Genomic DNA, 6,065 nt, shown 5'->3' with positions numbered 1-6,065 from the left:
AATGAATGATGAAGAATGAACAAGGATCAATGAGCATTGTAGAATGAACGATGAAGAATGAACAAGGATCAATGATCAATAATGAATGAACGATGAAGAATGAACAAGGATCAATGATTATTGAAGAATGAACGATGAAAAATGAACAAGGATCAATGATCATTGAAGAATGAACGATGAAGAATGAACAAGGATCAATGATCATTGAAGAATGAACAAGGATCAATGATCAATAATGAATGAAGGATGAAGAATGAACAAGGATCAATGAGCATTGTAGAATGAACGATGAAGAATGAACAAGGATCATCTATCAATAATGAATGAACGATGAAGAATGAACAAGGATCAATGATCAATGAACAATGAACGATGAAAAATGAACAAGGATCAATGAGCATTGTAGAATGAACGATGAAGAATGAACAAGGATCAATGATCATTGAAGAATGAACGATGAAGAATGAACAAGGATCTATGATCAATAATGAATGAACGATGAAGAATAAACAAGGATCAATCATCAATGAACAATAAACGATGAAGAATGAACAAGGATCAATGAGCATTGTAGAATGAACGATGAAGAATGAACAAGGATCAATGATCAATAATGAATGAACGATGAAGAATGAACAAGGATCAATGATCATTGAAAAATGAACGATTAAGAATGAAAAAGGATCCATGATCATTAATGAATGAACAATGAAGAATGAACAAGGATCAATGATCACTTAAGAATGAACGATGAAGAATGAACAAGGATAAATGATCAATGAACAATGAACGATGAAGAATGAACAAGGATCAATGATCAATGAACAATGAATGATGAAGAATGAACAAGGATCAATGAGCATTGTAGAATGAACGATGAAGAATGAACAAGGATCAATGATCAATAATGAATGAACGATGAAGAATGAACAAGGATCAATGATTATTGAAGAATGAACGATGAAAAATGAACAAGGATCAATGATCATTGAAGAATGAACGATGAAGAATGAACAAGGATCAATGATCATTGAAGAATGAACAAGGATCAATGATCAATGAACAATGAACGATGAAGAATGAACAAGGATCAATGAGCATTGTAGAATGAACGATGAAGAATGAACAAGGATCAATGATCAATAATGAATGAACGATGAAGAATGAACAAGGATCAATGATCATTGAAAAATGAACGATGAAGAATGAAAAAGGATCCATGATCAATAATGAATGAACAATGAGCAATGAACAAGGATCAATGATCATTTAAGAATGAACGATGAAGAATGAACAAGGATAAATGATCAATGAAGAATGAAAGATGAAGAATGAACAAGGATCAATGATCAATAATGAATGAAGGATGAAGAATGAACAAGGATCAATGAGCATTGTAGAATGAACGATGAAGAATGAACAAGGATCATCTATCAATAATGAATGAACGATGAAGAATGAACAAGGATCAATGATCAATGAACAATGAACGATGAAAAATGAACAAGGATCAATGAGCATTGTAGAATGAACGATGAAGAACGAACAAGGATCAATGATCATTGAAGAATGAACGATGAAGAATGAACAAGGATCAATGATCAATAATGAATGAACGATGAAGAATAAACAAGGATCAATCATCAATGAACAATAAACGATGAAGAATGAACAAGGACCAATGAGCATTGTAAAATGAACGATGAAGAATGAACAAGGATCATCTATCATTAATGAATGAACGATGAAGAATGAACAAGGATCAATGATCAATGAACAATGAATGATGAAAAATGAACAAGAATCAATGAGCATTCTAGAATGAACGATGAAGAATGAACAAGGATCAATGATCATTGTAGAATGAACGATGAAGAATGAACAAGGATCAATGATCAATAATGAATGAACGATGAAGAATGAACAAGGATCAATGATTATTGAAGAATGTACGATGAAAAATGAACAAGGATCAACGATCATTGAAGAATGAACGATGAAGAATGAACAAGGATCAATGATCATTGAAGAATGAACAAGGATCAATGATCAATGAACAATGAACGATGAAGAATGAACAAGGATCAATGAGCATTGTAGAATGAACGATGAAGAATGAACAAGGATCAATGATCAATAATGAATGAACGATGAAGAATAAACAAGGATCAATCATCAATGAACAATAAACGATGAAGAATGAACAAGGACCAATGAGCATTGTAAAATGAACGATGAAGAATGAACAAGGATCATCTATCAATAATGAATGAACGATGAAGAATGAACAAGGATCAATGATTATTGAAGAATGTACGATGAAAAATGAACAAGGATCAACGATCATTGAAGAATGAACGATGAAGAATGAACAAGGATCAATGATCATTGAAGAATGAACAAGGATCAATGATCAATGAACAATGAACGATGAAGAATGAACAAGGATCAATGATCAATAATGAATGAACAATGAAGAATGAACAAGGATCAATGATTATTGAAGAATGAACGATGAAGAATGAACAAGGAATAATGATCAATGAACAATGAACGATGAAAAATGAACAAGGATCAATGAAAATTGTAAAATGAACGATGAAGAATGAACAAGGATCAATGATCATTGAAGAATGAACGATGAAGAATGAACAAGGATCAATGATAAATAATGAATGAAAGATGAAGAATAAACAAGGATCAATCATCAATGAACAATAAACGATGAAGAATGAACAAGGACCAATGAGCATTGTAGAATGAACGATGAAGAATGAACAAGGATCATCTATCAATAATAAATGAACGATGAAGAATGAACAAGGATCAATAATCAATGAACAATGAATGATGAAAAATGAACAAGAATCAATGAGCATTGTAGAATGAACGATGAAGAATGAACAAGGATCAATGATCATTGAAGAATGAACGATGAAGAATGAACAAGGATCAATGATCAATAATGAATGAACGATGAAGAATAAACAAGGATCAATCATCAATGAACAATAAACGATGAAGAATGAACAAGGACCAATGAGCATTGTAAAATGAACGATGAAGAATGAACAAGGATCATCTATCAATAATGAATGAACGATGAAGAATGAACAAGGATCAATGATCAATGAACAATGAACGATGAAAAATGAACAAGAATCAATGAGCATTCTAGAATGAACGATGAAGAATGAACAAGGATCAATGATCATTGTAGAATGAACGATGAAGAATGAACAAGGATCAATGATCAATAATGAATGAACGATGAAGAATGAACAAGGATCAATGATTATTGAAGAATGTACGATGAAAAATGAACAAGGATCAACGATCATTGAAGAATGAACGATGAAGAATGAACAAGGATCAATGATCATTGAAGAATGAACAAGGATCAATGATCAATGAACAATGAACGATGAAGAATGAACAAGGATCAATGAGCATTGTAGAATGAACGATGAAGAATGAACAAGGATCAATGATCAATAATGAATGAACGATGAAGAATGAACAAGGATCAATGATCATTGAAAAATGAACGATGAAGAATGAAAAAGGATCCATGATCAATAATGAATGAACAATGAGCAATGAACAAGGATCAATGATCATTTAAGAATGAACGATGAAGAATGAACAAGGATAAATGATCAATGAAGAATGAAAGATGAAGAATGAACAAGGATCAATGATCAATAATGAATGAAGGATGAAGAATGAACAAGGATCAATGAGCATTGTAGAATGAACGATGAAGAATGAACAAGGATCATCTATCAATAATGAATGAACGATGAAGAATGAACAAGGATCAATGATCAATGAACAATGAACGATGAAAAATGAACAAGGATCAATGAGCATTGTAGAATGAACGATGAAGAACGAACAAGGATCAATGATCATTGAAGAATGAACGATGAAGAATGAACAAGGATCAATGATCAATAATGAATGAACGATGAAGAATAAACAAGGATCAATCATCAATGAACAATAAACGATGAAGAATGAACAAGGACCAATGAGCATTGTAAAATGAACGATGAAGAATGAACAAGGATCATCTATCATTAATGAATGAACGATGAAGAATGAACAAGGATCAATGATCAATGAACAATGAATGATGAAAAATGAACAAGAATCAATGAGCATTCTAGAATGAACGATGAAGAATGAACAAGGATCAATGATCATTGTAGAATGAACGATGAAGAATGAACAAGGATCAATGATCAATAATGAATGAACGATGAAGAATGAACAAGGATCAATGATTATTGAAGAATGTACGATGAAAAATGAACAAGGATCAACGATCATTGAAGAATGAACGATGAAGAATGAACAAGGATCAATGATCATTGAAGAATGAACAAGGATCAATGATCAATGAACAATGAACGATGAAGAATGAACAAGGATCAATGAGCATTGTAGAATGAACGATGAAGAATGAACAAGAATCAATGATAATTGAACAATGAACGATGAAGAATGAACAAGGATAAATGATCAATAATGAATGAATGATGAAGAATGAACAAGGATCAATGAGCATTGTAGAATGAACGATGAAGAATGAACAAGGATCAATGATCAATAATGAATGAACGATGAAGAATGAACAAGGATCAATGATCATTGAAAAATGAACGATGAAGAATGAAAAAGGATCCATGATCATTAATGAATGAACAATGAAGAATGAACAAGGATCAATGATCACTTAAGAATGAACGATGAAGAATGAACAAGGATAAATGATCAATGAACAATGAACGATGAAGAATGAACAAGGATCAATGATCAATGAACAATGAATGATGAAGAATGAACAAGGATCAATGAGCATTGTAGAATGAACGATGAAGAATGAACAAGGATCAATGATCAATAATGAATGAACGATGAAGAATGAACAAGGATCAATGATTATTGAAGAATGAACGATGAAAAATGAACAAGGATCAATGATCATTGAAGAATGAACGATGAAGAATGAACAAGGATCAATGATCATTGAAGAATGAACAAGGATCAATGATCAATAATGAATGAAGGATGAAGAATGAACAAGGATCAATGAGCATTGTAGAATGAACGATGAAGAATGAACAAGGATCATCTATCAATAATGAATGAACGATGAAGAATGAACAAGGATCAATGATCAATGAACAATGAACGATGAAAAATGAACAAGGATCAATGAGCATTGTAGAATGAACGATGAAGAATGAACAAGGATCAATGATCATTGAAGAATGAACGATGAAGAATGAACTAGGATCTATGATCAATAATGAATGAACGATGAAGAATAAACAAGGATCAATCATCAATGAACAATAAACGATGAAGAATGAACAAGGACCAATGAGCATTGTAAAATGAACGATGAAGAATGAACAAGGATCATCTATCAATAATGAATGAACGATGAAGAATGAACAAGGATCAATGATCAATGAACAATGAACGATTAAGAATGAACAAGGATCAATGATCAATAATGAATAATGAAGAATGAACAAGGATCAATGAGCATTGTAGAATGAACGATGAAGAATGAACAAGGATCAATGATCAATAATGAATGAACGATGAAGAATGAACAAGGATCAATGATCATTGAAAAATGAACGATTAAGAATGAAAAAGGATCCATGATCATTAATGAATGAACAATGAAGAATGAACAAGGATCAATGATCACTTAAGAATGAACGATGAAGAATGAACAAGGATAAATGATCAATGAACAATGAACGATGAAGAATGAACAAGGATCAATGATCAATGAACAATGAATGATGAAGAATGAACAAGGATCAATGAGCATTGTAGAATGAACGATGAAGAATGAACAAGGATCAATGATCAATAATGAATGAACGATGAAGAATGAACAAGGATCAATGATTATTGAAGAATGAACGATGAAAAATGAACAAGGATCAATGATCATTGAAGAATGAACGATGAAGAATGAACAAGGATCAATGATCATTGAAGAATGAACAAGGATCAATGATCAATGAACAATGAAC

The sequence above is a fragment of the Amaranthus tricolor genome, chromosome 2, assembly GCF_026212465.1.
Source record: "Amaranthus tricolor cultivar Red isolate AtriRed21 chromosome 2, ASM2621246v1, whole genome shotgun sequence".
Taxonomy (NCBI): Eukaryota; Viridiplantae; Streptophyta; class Magnoliopsida; order Caryophyllales; family Amaranthaceae; genus Amaranthus; species Amaranthus tricolor.
The sequence above is the reverse complement of the archived record's forward strand: the minus strand, read 5'-3'. Positions refer to the sequence as shown.